General features: G+C 42.5%; 1 long non-coding RNA gene across 1 annotated transcript in view; it reads left to right on the top strand.

Moving 5' to 3' along the window:
* The first annotated feature begins 4,075 nt into the window (after positions 1-4,075).
* LOC144105017 (uncharacterized) overlaps positions 4,076-17,156 on the top strand; it is a 74,673-nt gene continuing 61,592 nt past the window's right edge. Inside the window, exon 1 of the long non-coding RNA XR_013308689.1 lies at positions 4,076-4,125. This is a non-coding gene — a long non-coding RNA (uncharacterized LOC144105017). The remainder of the gene's footprint in view (positions 4,126-17,156) is intronic.

Genomic DNA, 17,156 nt, shown 5'->3' with positions numbered 1-17,156 from the left:
GTGAGGTGATGGACACCAACTCCTTAGCCCCCGATGCAGCGGCGGCAAAGCTCTCTTGAGCGCAATAAAAGAGATCCCTATAACAGTCCCTATGACGGTCCCTATAAATTCCCTATAACAGGCCCAAAAGACGAACAAATCTAGTTTCTAAAGCGTATCCCCATCTAACCTACAATCATGGCATTTCGTGTTCAATGAAACTGTCGTGAAATTTTAAACAACCGCACGGACGTAACGATTATTATAACTACATTCCCCTCGGTGGCATTCTGTCTCCAGGAGACGAACCTGGAGCCACAGAAACAAATATTATTAAAAACTACCAAGTCTTTCAGTGCGACCGAGCGAACTCAAGCAGGCTCTCTGGAGGTGCCGCTGTTGTGGTGCAGGTGGATGTTGCCACCCAGAGAATCGACCTTAAAATCTCATATGAAGCCGCTGCTGTCATTGTCTCCTATTTAAAAAAAATTAATAATATATTGCATATACGTTGAACCTCACCTAGCCATCACACTTCCCGATTTAGAAGTTCTTTTAATAATCTTCAGGAACAATACCTATTAGTCGGGGATTTTAATGCCCACTCTTCGTTTCACGGAAGTCAGCAAACGAATATCAAATCCTGGATTTTAGAAGATTTTATCCCCTGCAAAATTGTCTGCCCCATGAACAAAAGAAAACATACTGTTGTCCAAGCAGCGGAAAATGAGCTTCCTAGATTTATCTTTTTGTTCATCATCTATTTTTAACGATTTTAAATGGGACATTTTAGGAAATCCTTATGGCAGCGATGATCTCCCGGTCATAATAAGCCTGTCATCCTCACCAGCAGTCATCCCGACAAAACCATACTGTTGAAAGTTACATTTATCTAACTGGGAATTGTTTACAGAAAAGTCCAGTTTAGAGAAAATTACTTCAGGAAATCTCGGCATAGAGGAAATAAATGAAGCACTCACATCATGCGCCTTTACTGCCGCACACATAATCCCAAAATCATCAGGTGTGGTCTACCAGACCCACAAAATATGGTACGCCCGTGAATGCAAGGAGGCAAAAAAAGACGAAATAAAGTGTGGGGAGTCTTTCCGGAATACCCAACATGCGAGAACATTATCCTTTTCAAAAAGGCGAGAGCACAAGCATGGTATATTCGCGCAATGCCGAAAAAACACCCTGGAGATCTTATGGTCTTCTATCAACTCCATCGAATAAAATGTGGGAACAAGTTCGAAAATTAAATGGTAGCCACTCACCCCTCACAGGTACTTTGCTGACAACACCCGGGACACAACCACTTATAGGAGAACAGGCAGACGTACAGGGAGAGCACTTTGCTGTATTTACAAGTTCATCACACTATAGCCAGTCATTTCTGAAATACAAAAGAACGGCCGAAAAACACAGCGCTTGTCCTGCCTTTCTCCCGCATTTTCTGAGCTGTTCGCCCAGCATGAATGCTTACCAACACGCCAAAATCTCAGCTTTACTTAGGCTCCCAACAAGTGGAGGTGTAAATGAAAACTATAAATTCTAATTACCCTCCAAGAAATGAAGTACTCTATGCGGGCTAAAAAACTGCTCCAGGACACGACCAGACACACTACGAAATGCTTGATCATCTCTCCCAGGCTGCCATAGAGGCGCTCTTGAATTTTTTAAACAAAATATTCAAATCAGGAGAAATACCTAAGGAGTGGAAGAAAGCCGTCATAGTACCACTCCTGAAACCTGAGAAACCACCAACTTCCCCAAGTAGCTATAGGCCGACAGCTCTCACAAGCTGTCTCGCGAAATCTTTTGAAATTTCTTTTATATAAGATTAACATTTGTCCTTGAATCCCGCGAACTTCTTGACGGCCATCAATGAGGGTATAGAAAGGGGTGCTCAACGACAGACCATTTAGTACGCCGCAGAAATACATTAAGAGAAGATTTTTTATACACGAACAGCACTGTCATGCCGTTTTGTTCGATACGGAGAACGCGTATAATGCAACCTGTAGGTTTGTGATCCTCCGCCACCTAGGGCACCTTGGTATCTGTGGAAGGATGTTGAACTTCCGGAATGACTTCCTTTCTGACCGCTCATTTCTAGTACGCCTGGGATCAAACGTTTCTAGCAACTTCGTTCAAGAGAGCGGGGATCCTCAGGCGTGTATTTTGAGCACAACACTGTTAATTGTAAAGATGGATTCTATAAGCAAAAAAAACCCAAAGACCATGGTGTACTCAGTCTGAGTCGATGACCTTCAAATATTTTGTACATCCACAGTTATAGCAACATGCGAGAGACTAACACAGTTAACAAAAACCAAACTAGAGACATGGGCAGACAAAAATGCATTCCAGTTATCCACACAGAAAACAGCGGGCGTGCTGTTCTCACTAAAACGAGGTCAACAATTCAACCCCAGTATATATGTACACACATTCGAGCTGCTTACATAAAATAAGGTAAAATTTCTGGGAATTTCATTCGACAAATAGCTCACATTCCAACCTCATATTAATGCTCGAGAAAATAAAACCTCCTATTCCTTGAACATACTTAAAGTACTTTCCCGAAAACAATGAGGCTCTGACAGCATATGCCTTTTAAAAATGTACTGGTCTGTTCGTTCTACGTTAGATTACGGATGCATAGTTTATTAGTTAGCGAGTTCATCGTGTCTTAAACGACTGGATCTAGTACATAATTTCATTGGTGCATATAGGACGTCACCCATAAACAGTCTGTATGTAGAAACTAAAGAACCATCACTTACAGACAGAAGAACGATGCTAACGTGTTCACACATTCTAAAAATCTGTTCGCTGCCTAAACATATCTGTCACCAAACAGCATTAAAGTGTCTATCTAGAACACTCTTTATCAACAAACCACAGACCACTAGGACACTGCTTTTGCAATTTGAAGAGATGTGCCAAAACCTCGGCCGACTGGACACATTACCTGACATTCAAGCGAAGACGCGATCCGCTGCCTCCATGGCATCATTTTCCTACAATCTGTGATTTCACTCTTACACAGTTCTTTACACCTGAGGTAAAATTCAAGTAATGAATAAAAATTGCCCACGCTTAGGCCAGCAGAGTTGTGAAATGCAATGAACCCATTAGATTCAATACACTCCAGTACGAATTTGAAAAAGCGACTATACGGAACTGAATAGAATAAATCTTCAACGTCAACAGAAAACTAATATTCAATAGAAGACTAGTCTTTTCAAAAGGCTGTCCCCTCTGCATAATTCATGGTGGTGAAGGGATCGAACGCTTCCACTCCTTTGAAATGCTTCAGAAGAATTTTGCTCAACTTTTGCTGCCAAGAGTTCCGCTGACTAACAATGGTTCTAAAACGCATGTCTGGCTTTTGGGTTTTCACGATAAACAACACGTTAAGAGACCTTTTCTTGTAATCACTGATTGCATTGCCCAGCTCGGAGAGCTGCAGCTGCAGAGCTGTTTGTTGAGGTGGGTTGTTAGTTTTTGTTTTTTGTTCATCTTTTTATTTTACGTTCTTTTTAGGTTTCTGACTGCCTTTGCTTCATATGTTTGACTCTGCTTTTGCTAAGTGAAGGCCCCCTCTTTTTCGTTTCTAATTCCTTTTATCAAATCTGTTAGTTAAACCGCAGGGATTAAAAGTTTCTGGTCTGTTATCCTGATGTTGGTGCTTTTTGTTCTACGTGCTGCCTTTGGAGCGATAATGTGACGAGTCTCATGCTTCGGCTGAATGTTTTATTATGCCACTTTTCCGTGTAATAAACAGTTGGAAGAGTGCGCATGTGGTGCCTTTTTTATGTTAGTGCCCTTGTTGAGCCGCAGTTCATTTCATCTAGCGCCAACTCGCCCTTCAGGCCGTTATTCACACGGCTTAAAGCTCGCGAGTTTTAAAGATCCCCTTGTCTCAAGCGTTAGCTCGCTTGCGCGGTAACTACTTACGGTACTACTTAACCGGTACGGCTAGTGTTTGTGTTGCTGTGTCGGCAGCGTGCCATATTAGCCAGGAATCGTCTGCACCGAGATCGACGGATGAAAAACCGCCATGTTTGCGCCGAAGAGCTCGATATCTCTTCTGTTCAAGCGGAAGTTCATCGAATATACCATGCGCAGCGTAACCAGGTAAGTGTCGTTGCCGAATCTGCTACAAAACAATACTTGCTGATTGCAACAGTTGGGAGTGTGTGCTGAAAAGACGCCAGGATCATGCTTCATGGAAAAACAGCCGATCCAATTCTGGTTGGCACGTACGTGATGTGTGTGCATATATCACTATATATATATATATATATATATATATATATATATATATATATATATATATATATATATATATATATATATATGCTCTGTAGTGAAATAAGTCGTCCGATAGCCCAGCAGTAGCTCAGAAAATGGAAATTGTCGAGTACAATCGATCGAGGCAGGGAGCTAGAATTCGGGTTTAAGTACGTTCACACTCGCGTACAAAGCGCTTTATATGGTTTAGTAGGAACGAGTCGTATGAATTATAAATGCAAAGATATATCTGTCTTATCGCGAGAGCGGCAACGCCGGGTAGAGTGATCTCCTGCACCCCCGTTAACGCAATTCATATACGCTTAACAGGAACTCTAGGTGCGAGTGCTGTTATATAATTGTCACTCTAATCTTTGATCACCCGGAGCTAGCTCATACAGTGATCTCTCATAGCTCCGTCACGAAGTGGCCACAGCGGTGTATCAGCGGCTTTAGCGTTACGCTTCTGATCCTAAGATCGCGGGGTATTAGATGATGTTGTGAATGAAGGTAAATAACGGGGCTGGGCACATTCCTGTGTTTAGAGGAGAAGCACTGACGGGGCGCGCGATAACTTGTGGGCGTTTACTGTATCTCTTTTCCATCGAAAAGAGGCCGCCTCTGTCGGGATTTGATCCCGAGGCCTTGGGATGAACCGCCAACGCAAGAGCTACTGAACTACCACGGCGGGTCTAAAAGAAGCATATGCTCAGAAAGAACACAAAGACAAACCAAACATTTAATATAATATAAATATTAGTGTCTATGATCAAGATGGAAAAAGGGACTGCAAGCTTGCGCATTGCCTCATGAGAGACTCAGATAAATTGCTCCAAGCGGAAAAAATTCTGCAATGCTGAGGAATATAAATGGCACAGTATGTATAGTCCAAATTTTTTGTTCATAGAAAATAGCCAAATGTGTGTTGCTTTGTCGTGTAGAAACTACAATATAGTGTGCCCAGTAAACCATTCCAAAGAGAGCTCTTATTTCCCCCAAGCATCTCTATAAATGGTTCAATTGTTAGATGGTTGAATGGCTTAATGGTGTAACACTTGGCAGATTACATTAAACAACAGAACATCCATTGGCTTGACAGTCACCAGGAAAAAAACAGCCATATAACTATGCCTACAGTATCAATGAATCAACGCTTTCAAGGGTCTCTGAACATAAATACTTTAACTTCTGACCTCAGAAGGGACGCGCATATCGCCAATGGTTCCTCTGCTGCCTTGCGAAAGCTGTTCTTCCTTAGAAGATCCTTACGTCTGGCCCCTCAAAGCACCAAGATTTTCATATACACTACCCTCGTATGGCCAATTATAGAATACGTAATTACTGTTTGGTTCAAGCAATCAATCACTAACATCACTCGGCATGAGAGAGTGCAACGAAAAGCTGTCAGGTTCATACATAACAAATACAAACTCTCTGAGTCCCCTACCGATTTTGCCGCATCATCTGGCCTTCCATCACTACTATCTAGGACTAAAGAATCCGACCTTATCATTATATATCAATTATTACACAACAGCTACATTATAGATGTGTATAAATATGCATCCTTCTCAAAGTCACGGCAATCCTGGCACAAGCATGCGCCCTCTTAACTGATTACACACGCCAAACGAACACTCTCAAGCGTTATTTCTTTTCTATAGCCATTAGCGAATGGAATCAACTCGATCCATCGATTACCATTAAAATCTCCCTTCACCTAAGATTACTAGAATGTAACACGAATCAGTAAAGTACCAATAGTCCTAGGAAAGCGAATAGTGCCAATACCAGATGATTGAACAACAATTAATTATTCATTTTTTTTTACCTTGTTATTGTTAAGAATGATTGCATTGTCTATTGTTACCCATTACCTTCTTTTTCGCTTTCTTCTAGTTCTTATGGGTAAATACTTCGAATACTAGCATGCTGGCTGGCATAAACGACTGCTGCTGTACTTGGTTTCTTTTTTGTTACAGTTCTGAATCATCAAAGTATTTTTGGTAACCCGCCTACTAGTAGTTATCTAAAACTTAATGCAAGAGCTTTCTTTTTTTTTTATCTGCTTGTAATTTCTCTTTTGTCTTTTGAACTTTGTACAGGACCAATTGCCCACCTGCTACCGTCTCTTACTGAGTCTGGCAGTATTGTATATAAATATAAAAAAATAAACTTACGAAGGAAGCCATCAGTCACCAAAACCCAGGTGCATAGGGGAATGTTTTTAATTTTTTTAATGTGTTGTGCTAATCAGTGGGATAATAATACTTACAGTAATCTATCGCCTAAAGTAAATTACTTATTAGCATGGTTGTTTTTTTATGCTGCTTAATAAGTAATTTTCTTTATGCGATAGATTAATCTAAGTATTATTATCCCACTGATTAGCACAAGACATTAAAAAAAATTAAAAACATTCCCCTATGCACCTTGGTTTCGGTGACTGTTGGCTTCCTTCATAAGTTTCTCAAACGAGCTTCTCATTTTCTTTACCTTGTCCGCTAATAGCTTACCGAGGGTCTCGGTTCTGACAGTCTTGATGCCATAGCTAGCATAAGAGGGCTCTCGCACAGTTTCCGCCCTCGCCGTTAGATGACGTTCCACGTCACACTTGCGACTTTACAGGTTGTGCTACGTCCACCGCTTCGGACGAGGGCCGCGCTGGTGAACACTCTCAAGGTTCGCTTACACACAATAATAAATATAAATACCCACGAGAGCAGCAGATTGGACAGCCGTCGCCGTAGCTCAGTTGGTAGAGCACCGGACGCGATATTCAGAGGTAGTGGGTTCAAATCCCACGCGCGGCATGGTTATTTCTTCTGCTGCTTAATAAGTAATTTTCTTTCAGCGATAGATTAATCCAAGTATTATTATCAGACTAATTACCACAACACCTTAAAACAAGTTGGAAGCAGTCTCCTATGCACCTTGGTTTCGGTGAGTGTAGGCTCCCTTCATAAGTTTGTCAAACAAGCCCCTCATTTCCTTTACCTTGTCTGCTAATATAAATAAATAAATATATGTCTTGAATCAACAGAAATTAGCTCAGTGGTCAAGGAAATTTTTACAAGCTGGATCTATTCATTTCCGGTAGAAACAGCACGAACGGACGAGGGATCTAGAAAGAGAACACACAGACAAGCGCTGGCTCGCAACTACATTTTTCGTTGAGAAAAACATTTATAGCTAACAATCACATGCGCTAAAATGTTCCAGCTCACACGCCCAGAGTACTATCTTAGGGCCACATCATAGGCAAATGTCTAAAAACACGTACACCCCGATACACCACAGCCGTGACAACAAAAAGCACGAAAAAAAAAACAAACCCCTGAAACAGATATCGTGTTGTCCAAGGAAGCAATATATTTACTGACTAGCCATAACAATTACTGACTAACGTATTCATCTTTCTATTTCGAATATGGTACGATTCCATTAACTCTCTTGTTGTTTTGTCTCTATGACGAAAATTAATGCGCATGCGTGCAACTTCAGGTCTGAACAATTTTCCGTTTTCTTTTCCGCAATCCTGGCAGTGGTCATATAGATGAGAATAGGTTGACTCCGAAAGTGATCTGAGGTGTTCATTAAGCCGAATACCAATGGCGCGCCCGGTCTGACCGATATAAACTTTATTGCCCGAAAGGGGAAGCTCATACGCCAATGATCAAACACATTGCAAACATCTGGGACTACGCGATACTGATCAGTCAAGTGGGCTCTTTCTATATACGTTAATTGTCACATCGGTTTTTTATGATACGACAAGACCTCCAGCCCCCCTCCCCTCCAATCTGTGTTGCTCAGAAAACTCTACGTGCATGTGAAACAGTCCCGCAACCTTTTTGTAATCATGAACCGCTCCGAGTACGTACGGAATAACTTGATCTTTCTTTTCTTTCTTTTCTTTTTAATCCTTCTAACAGAAATAACTAACTTAGTATTGCACGGGTAGGATAAAAATCGAAATTTCTTACACTCCTCAAAGTCTCAGGAATCGTTTGCGAGAGATAGAATCATTCTGTTTTCTTGTGTTTCGAAGTTACGAAGAGCTGAGTGATGCTAATCGCAGAAGATGTGAAAGGTCAGAAAACGAACCTTAAAGTTTATGGCCTCTTCGCTTTTGCTTTGGTCAAACAATTGCTGCACTGAAATCAAAGAAATCCTCAAAAGAAATTACCTCTCAAATTTCGACGCCCGCAGATCTAAAAAGCGTAATTTACAAATTTCTACAGAATATTTTGCTCTAAGTTTTCGTCTTGAAACAGAAGAGCCCAGGGCTAGGAAAGAAAATAAATTCAGAAATCAAAATTTTTACCATATCGACCATTTAAACAAGGGGAGAAGCCGGCCTAGCTGATGCGTCACCTTTCGGCTAAAAACAGGGCCTAAGAGACAGAGGAGAATGGGGACACGCCGCTGCCCCCAGTTTTCGCACTGCGCGACACGTGCGTCAACTAGCACGGTGAGCGCATGTCTCCTCCGCCGAAACAATGCCAGCACTTCCCCTCAGTACTGTACCAAAGCAAAATCGTTCTGGCAAGTGCCGAGTGTCAAAAGGTTATTTCATTTAAGGCCTAGAGTAGAAATCAACGGCGAAAACGCTTTCTGTTTACTACTAACCATATTTAAAATACACAGTGGCGAACTATTTCTCTGGATGCGCCTCACGTGGCCAACGCGAGCTCGTGTACCTTGATAAATTACGAAGTTGAAAGCATCAACTATTCTGTGAGTCGCAGAAACTAAAAACGCGGCTACAAGGCTTAAAACGTCGCGCTCAACACCACTTTGCGACTCCAATCCCTGGCCTTTGCCTGCCACGAACCCGCTAGCGACTGCTGCGACACCTCGTTTGTTTGCAAAAATGCAGGAGGTCTATAGATTGGATTTTGAGAACCCGGCTGCTTCCACTTTCAAATATAAAAGCATTTGGTAACCAGAACGCCTTGGATCTTTCCTATTTCTGAAATTATGTGCGATGAATTTGTTGAAATCTAAACTCCACACAATGGTCGTTCATTTGCTAAGTAGCTGTTAAGTATTTGTTAAGTATCTGTTAAAAAACCCAGGTGCTGTCATAAAAGGTAAATTCAATATTAGTCTTTATGATTAAGTAAATGAAGCGTGCGAAATATGGCTTGGAGCATTAATACCAGCTGCAAAGAAAATTCTTCATTGTTTCGAGGCGCCATGTATTGTTTGCTGTTTGGGTCATGCCCTTTTTGTGCCTTCTTAATAAAATTAAGAACTTCTCACCGTCACACATGCTCACTAAAGGCTTAAGCAGTCCTCACCAGTTTAAGAGAGTCTTTTCTGGTTGTTTTCTTTCCATGTTTCTCATTCAGCAGTTAATCATTCTAATTTGCTCGGGCCCACCAAAGATTCATTGATACTATTTGTCGCTGGTTTGCCTGATAAAGAATAGAGAATTGCTGGCGAAGTCGAAACTTAGTGAGTCTAATGGTCTCATATGTATTTAGAATTCGTAGCAACGTAAACCTGGAGCCCATTACACAATTTTGTAATGTGTTTAGAAAAATTTAACTCGTGTAGAAAATTCTTCAGCTAAAGATTTCGAGCTTTCTTGGTGTTTGGATTTTATGCTGATTTTAGTATTTTTGAGTTAATAGCATGCATGATCGTAATATTGAATTTTTTTCACGGAAGTCGAGGAGTTTTAAAACGACTGGTCGCGATTTACATATTTCCTTTTTGCCAGCTCTGTGGCATCTTTCGACACCGCCCACTGTTAAACCTTGTTCCTGAAAAAAAGCACCAACAATTACTTCCTTTTCCAGTTCCTCGCTAGTCTCCTCGCTAAGCTTTTTTATGCCGTAAATGAGCAGGTTATTTAACATGCATCTGTTTTCAAAATCGCCTGCCTGATTCCTAACTGTACTAAACTGCTCCTGAAGTTCCGATGTTGCTGATTCCATATTTTCACCTTCGTGGCTAAGAGATTTAGGCGCGAAAACTGTTTCTCAATACCATCAATTCGCTCAGTGAGAACGGAAATTTATTATCAGTTAATTTTGATACGCCTGCAGGAACTTCATTGTTGAATTAATCTTGCTGTGACCTTCTAGCAAATTAGATTGCATTAGAATTTAAATTGGCCCAGAATTTTTCAACACCGCCACAAGACAACAGATCTTTTGATAACGCAATCACGCAAGAAAGAAAACGCTCAACACAGAGTGGGCAGGGTAGTAGTACTAGCAAGCGATCGTCAATCCTGTGGCAAGGAGCAGATTTGAAATCACTAACCTGGATAGCAAAGCAAAATGAATTCCTTAGCATGCTGCCTCGTTTGCTGCTTCCATTACCACTATTGTAAAATGGACTGCTAAAGTCAGTAAGCACGTTGCAGTGCCTGTGTACAAAAACTAATGTACGCCATGAGTATTTCGAAAAGAATTCAGCAGCGTTTACCACGATAATTACAATAAGTGCTATGCACAGAATAGACTCGGAACAAGGAAATTTTGTAGGTTGCCTAATTACCATTACCGGATGGCACTGTGATTGAAATGGGTCTTCTGAATTTCCCTCCTTCTGATATTACACCGTTTCCTGCGGTTCAATACACGTTCGTCTGATGACGCTTCCACGCGCGTGGCTGGAAGATGATGAAGACCTCGCTTGAAAGCTACAGCGTGAGAGACTTTCTCAATTTGTGTTTACTGAGAGCCTTTTGTCTAGAATTGCAGTCTCGCTTAGGTCTGTGCAATACGTCATCAGTTTGCAGGCTGCACCAGCTGTTTGCTTCGACCATATGCGGCCACTGTATGCAAAGAACTTAACCGCCAACATTCTAAACGGTCTCCTGGAGAAATATCTGTTTCAGTATCCGAGCCATGCTGCAATTTTCAAACATGCCTCTCAACAAAGCGAAAAGCCAGCAGTAGGTGTTTATTCCCACACACTAGATTGGAGTTATTCTCTCCGTGTCCCTGATTATACACCAATTTTTGTTGCTGAATTTCTCGCTATTGGTTTGGCCCTTCAAAACGTTCCCAGCAATATTTCTTAACTTGTCATTCACTCGGACTGCCTCTCAGTCTTGTCTGCAGTAAAACGTTTGACAACTAGTCTCCTGTACCGATCCCTAATGTACTTTGTGTCACGTCGTGTCCTAGAGGTGTGCTTTCAGTGGATGCCAGGTCGCTGTGGCATTACTTCAAATTCGATGGCCGATTTCTTAGCGAAATCAGCCATCAATGGGCCTGTTTCTCATGTCGTTTCGAACCTCACCTTCTGATCACGTCCCGTTATGAACGTTTCCAAATACACCATTACCTGAGCCATGAAGCCATCCTTGGTACAGCGGATTTCGAACATTTGAAATTCCCCTGGAACATACGTTCCTGCGCATCAAGACAATGTGAGGTTTCCATGACGCTGTGGTGCTGTAGGATTCCTTGCCTTAATTTATATTTATGCCGTTCTGGGTTCACGGCGTCGAATCCATGTGCGTCATGCGTGGACGTTGAAACGATAGATCATTTCATCCTCTACTTCCTGCGGTTTGCACGGCAGAGAATGCAGTTTTTGGGAAATCCTCTCGCTCAATTAGTTCTGCCGTTAGCTCTTCCCGTCCTCCTCTCCTTCGGTGCAACCGTCAAATGGCATGCCATTAGGGAGGTGTGTCAGCTTCTCCACAATTATATCATTGAAACCGGGAGATTTTTAGTTAACTTCTCAATGCCTTTACTTTCCTCTCAAAGATACTTTCTTTCTGATATATCATTTAAAATTGAGTTATTCTACTCACACCGCTTTGCTTCCTTGATTTTGTTTCCGATTTTGTGAAGCTCTATCAAAATTCGTGAGTTTCTTTTTCTCTCAGAGTCCTCTCAATTTATTAGCCGCTTGAGATAAACCTGGATGAGATTTTCCTGGTTTGAATCTGCACCAAACCCTAGACTATCCCCCACCGTGGGTATGTGCCATCGTATGTGCCATCTAAGCTCCAGGAACGTATTACAGCCCCTTCTGCGGTACTTACCACGGGTACTTCTAGTAATGATGGTATCATCTTTTATTCCGAGATGATGTAGCCTGGTGCGTGGGCTCTCAACCGCAGCTGGTCCCCCATTTCTCATTCGTCCTCATCTCCACGTACCCAGCCCAAATCAAAGAAGCAACAGCTTGGCACCCAGCCCAAGGATACCATTTTTGGGCAGGCAGTTGCTGCTGCTTGGCTTTCGCAACTATAGCATTGTTGCCAGTTCTACAGTGAAACTGTGGCTCTATTCTTTCAGCTTCCACAGATATACTCTGCATTTCTACCCAGCTTAATCCGGATGTCATAATTATGTAAATAACCTGGGTTTCAACCGACAAACATTTTCATTTTAAAAATTACCGTTCATTTCGCCTAGATCGCCACTCAAGGGGAGGTGGTTTACTAACTTCATTGTCTTAAAAATTTTGCCTCAGGGCCAAAGCATCTTTTCAACAAATGTCTTCTGACTGTGAGATTTTGGCATTAGACTTTGTACTTCCTGGGTGCTCTTCATTTTCCGTAGCATATAATTATTTGCCCTCAGGAGTACAGGATTTAAGACCTCTTGACTTGTTACTCGCTAACTGTAAATGCCCAGTTCTCGTGGCTGTCGACTTCAATTCTAAACATGTGTCGTGGGTTTTCAGGACTAATATATGCGGCGTCTTTGGGACTTTATTTCTGATCACAACCTGATGTGTTTAAATTCAGGATCGTCCACTTACTTTCGCGCACAGACTCAAACTGTTTTAGATCTCACGTTGATTAGTCATAGCATTGGCGTAACGGATTGGTCGATTGTTGATTGTGGCACCTCAAGTGACCATATACCTGTTAATTTTGATATCGTATGTCGTCTAACTCCAGCGCCTTCTGAGTTGCGGTCACGTGTAAACTATGACAGATTTCAGACGGCGTTGCACTCTGCCCTTGCGTCAGTGTCTAATGTCGCCGAGGCCCGCCAGTCAACAAGCATATGTATGGCTGTAGATGAATGCCGGAAAAAGTCGGAGTTGTGCGGCCAAGAAAAGTAATTTCTTCTACCTGGTGGAATGCGAACTGTACAAGAGATTACAGGCGGAGGACGGCAGGATATAAAAAGCTTATTCATAGTCAATGCCCATGTAACTGAGTAATTATAAATTTGTTGCAGCCACATTTAAACGCACAGTTTCTCGTGCGAAGAAAAAATATTACTCCGAACATTTCGATTATCATTCAAAAGCGGGTAACCGACGTGCACTATTCGGCTTTCTACGGTCTATAAAAATGCTCACGTCATCTTGTAATTTACAGTCGCAAGTTATGTCACCTAAAGAAGCACTCCAGGCGGTTTAGTTAATTACCACTGGTCTGCAAAAGCGGTTTTCGTCTCTACTGCCTTTGCGACCAACGTTGTTTGCGTCAGTGGTGCCAAATAATAAAGCCTTACAAGTTAGTCTACCGCAGCTTTCCCAAGTTGTACAGAGATTACCAGCGGCTGCTGCTGGCCCTGATGGTGTCACTACAAAGATGCTCAAGATTCTCTATGGGGAGTCTCCCAACTCCTTAGTTCACCTCATAAACTACTCTATCAAACAAGCTTGGATACCACCTGAGCGGAAGCTGGCCAAGGTGATTCCTTTACTCAAAAATCAGGTTTGAGGCTGTGAATTGGATAATATTAGACCAGTTTCTTTGACATCAAACGTGGTAAAATAAATAGAAAGGGTGTTCCTAATTCACGTGTCGGCCTTCGTGGACAGCAAAAATATACTCAAACCGTGTCTACTCGTATTCCGGCCACGATGTTCGAAATGGAACGCACATGCTGATCCTGAGAGCAGAATTCTCCTTGCATGTCGTCAACGCCAGGTCGTGGCTTTGGTTACGTTAGACGTTGCCAAAGCTTATGACAGCGTAGTACACTCCATCCTAATGCATAGGCTACAGTCTCTTCAGTTTCCATATATAAAGTTCTTTGGATGTCTGCATTTCTTTACAACAGGGAATTCTTTTGCGTCCATACCGGTGTGCATTCTGAGAGGTTCAAACAAACGAGAGGTGTACCGCAAGGAGCTGTTCTCTGTCCTGTGCTAATTAATGTTCTATTGAGCTCAATTTCTCTCCTTCGCCATATACGCACTTACGTCTGGGTGGGTTCTATTGAGCTCAATTTCTCTCCTTCGCCATGTACGCACTTACGTCTGGGTGGACAAAATTGAGTTTTTCCCAGCTGCGCCATATATACATTCCCTGCATGGTCTGTTACAGTCAAATCTGAGTACACTTCAGCACTGGCTGAGCAGCTTACAGCTTAAGTTAAATGTTAGCAAGGGCGCAATCCTTGTTTTCCCTCTACAGAATCGCGTATAGTGGTCTCTCTCATTTGCCAGTTACAACCAATACTGCAGGTTCAATTACTAAAATACCTAGGGATCGTTTATGACGAGGAACTCATCTGTCGACCCCACATTGACCACATCACTGTGAAAGGGGCTCGTGCCGTGGGTATGTTACGTAGATTATGTAGTCACCGGTACGACATGCGAACAGATGAGCTATTAATGATTTACAAATAGTATGTCAGGCCAATTGTAGAATTTAGATCTGTGTTGTTTTCAGGCTCGGCTGCATAGAAACTTCGTCCTCTCATCCTTTTGGAGAGGGAAGCACTTAGGATGTGCTTCGGCCTCCCAAAATTTGTGCCTACCAATGTGCTTTACCTTGAAGCCCGCATTCCCCCTCTCTTATCTCGTCTTCAATTTTTAACTGTGCGGACTTAGCTAAGAATCTAAGAATGTCATTTCCACCGTTCACGAAGCATTTTCTGTTGCCAGCCGACCTTCTTTTTTAGTGCCCTCTGGTCTCGTTTCCATACCTCACAGGTAGTGTTTGTGCAAAGTTTACTTGAGCCTTTAGAAGTGAAAATTTATGACATCCTTCCTGCGCTATGCAGAGGGCCCGCTGTCCACATTGTTACATTGTTTTCGACGATATTTTCCCACAAAATGGAAACCATTTGCCACCCTTTATTCTAAATGGTTCACTAGACGATCATCTAAGAATCCTATCTACTAAATTGCAATAGCAACCGACTAATCGCAGTGCAATGAAAAGGCAGGTGTGGGAATATTCTGTTGGCATTTTGACTAGGCCTTTTCACTGCGCCTTCCAGATTTCACCCCTATTATTCAAGCGAAGTTTCTGGCAGTAGTACTTGGCCTGCGCAAGCTACAGCCCTCTATTACCGCAGTGGCAGTAATTACCGATTCTTTATCTCCGTGTCCGTCTCTCGCCGTGTATGTTGTCCCATTTTCAACGAATTCTTGTCCCTGCTTCCTCTGCATTTCAGTCTTTTTCATTTAGTATGGGTTCCCGGTCACAGCAGTGTGACAGTTAGATTGCTGATACGCTCGCAAAGGCTTCCCTAAGTGGCCCTGTGATTCCTATCATCCCGGCTACAGCCTATATTACAGCATGTAGGTTTTGGTGACGTGCGTTTTTAAGGACACAAGACAAAAACAACACTTGTAACATTGTCGGATTATCAGCACCTTAGATATTCTTGGAACAGCCAAGTTTGTCGATCTCGGCAGCTTGAAGTGTCTCTGACAAGGCTGTGGTGCCATATCCAACCTCTAAATTTCTATTTACACAGGTCGGGTTTGGCGCTCTTTCCCCTTTGTGCATTTTGCTTTGAGCCTGAATGTATTGAGAATTTTTTGCCCTATTGTCGCCGATACACCTCTTTGAGAAGAAGGTTGCTGGAGCAGCCCTTGGAGCCCCTTGGCCTTAGTTTAAGCAGCCCGCTCTTGCTATCATTTGGTCCCACCACATTTGGGTTCAGCCACAGATCTTTTTGTTTCGCTGTTCTAAATTTCCTGCTAGAATCTCACCGCCCGCCATGCTAAGGGTTACAAAATTTTCTTTCCTCTCAATTATTACATTTTGGCCTAATAATTCTGCTCCAGTCTCTCTCTTCAGGCAGTCAGCGGCGAGCGCATTGCCCAACACTAACACGTTGTATTCCAACAGGCGGTGACCTTGATGCGGTCGCCGTGACACCCCGGACCGTGCTATCACCTTCATCAGCGCTGACCGTTCTGCTGACTCTGGCGACAAGCAACCAACTCGTCTGAAAACTAGGGATCAACTGCGGTGATATTGATGCGGCCCCCGTGACACAACAGTACGATTCTGTTCTCGAAGAAATGAAAGCAACCAAGGAACAAACGGCTTCTCAAGATTAATAACTATCCGCCCTCAGAGCAACTGTCCAAAAGCAAGCCGAACAGCTAGACCGGATGCAAGCCTAACTAAATGACAGTGAACAGTGCAGTCGTAAAATAAACATAGAAATCCAAGGACTCAAAGTGGAGTCGGGTGAAAATCTTAAGGAATTCCTGGGTGACATCGCTGAAAGGCTAGAAATCCAAAATTTTTCTCTGCCAGAGGTTTAAGCAATACATCGGCTACAAGGCAGGCGCGACGCTATTCCTAGGATTCTTGTGCGCTTCACTTCCATTGCTTCCACAGGAAAGCTGTTCGAAGCCTGCAGGAAGCTTGAAAATATTTGCGAGCCTGGAAAGCGAAAAACGATATTTTTCAACAAGAACTTGATAAAGCTGAACAGAGATCTATTCTGGCATGCAAGGACCAAGGCAAAACTAAATGAGTACAAGTTTGCGTGGGTTAAACGGGGCAAGATATATGTAAAAAAGTCTGAAAACTCGTCCCTTCTCTGAATAACTAGGCCAGCAGACTTCGATCTAATCGTGTAATTTCCATGGACAGCACCTGCTGCCAGATCCCGAACTTAAGGTCTTTCAAGGACACATTTTGCCAGAGCTCAGATAATGAATTCACTGTCGTA

Source organism: Amblyomma americanum, chromosome 9 (assembly GCF_052857255.1).
Source record: "Amblyomma americanum isolate KBUSLIRL-KWMA chromosome 9, ASM5285725v1, whole genome shotgun sequence".
Classification (NCBI taxonomy): Eukaryota; Metazoa; Arthropoda; class Arachnida; order Ixodida; family Ixodidae; genus Amblyomma; species Amblyomma americanum.
Note: the sequence above shows the minus strand (reverse complement) of the source record. Positions and strands in the feature narration are given on the sequence as shown.